Genomic DNA, 345 nt, shown 5'->3' on the forward strand with positions numbered 1-345 from the left:
GCTGCAGCTCTGTATGTTGTTTGCAGACTTCTTTTTCAATCACCCCCAGGCATGGTGACTTCCAGGTCGTTAATGACAGGGCTGGCACTCAGGAGCCACTATGCTAAGGTGCTTTGTGGTAAAAGGGAAGGTGGACGAGATTGGGGGCTGGTTAATCTTACTAGCTCGCATCTTTTTCACTTTCCATCGACCCCACCGGCCCAGGGGAAGGCCACGAAGGTCAGAGGCACCCAGGCCCTCCGGGGCCCGTACACTCAGACACCAGAGCCGTACATAGTCCTGCTGAACAGGCTGCCCCCACCTATCTTCAGCCACCATCTGCTCTGCAGTTGATATTTTTATGCA

This window comes from Crocuta crocuta, unplaced genomic scaffold (assembly GCF_008692635.1).
Source record: "Crocuta crocuta isolate KB4526 unplaced genomic scaffold, BGI_CrCroc_1.0 scaffold466, whole genome shotgun sequence".
NCBI classification, from domain to species: Eukaryota; Metazoa; Chordata; class Mammalia; order Carnivora; family Hyaenidae; genus Crocuta; species Crocuta crocuta.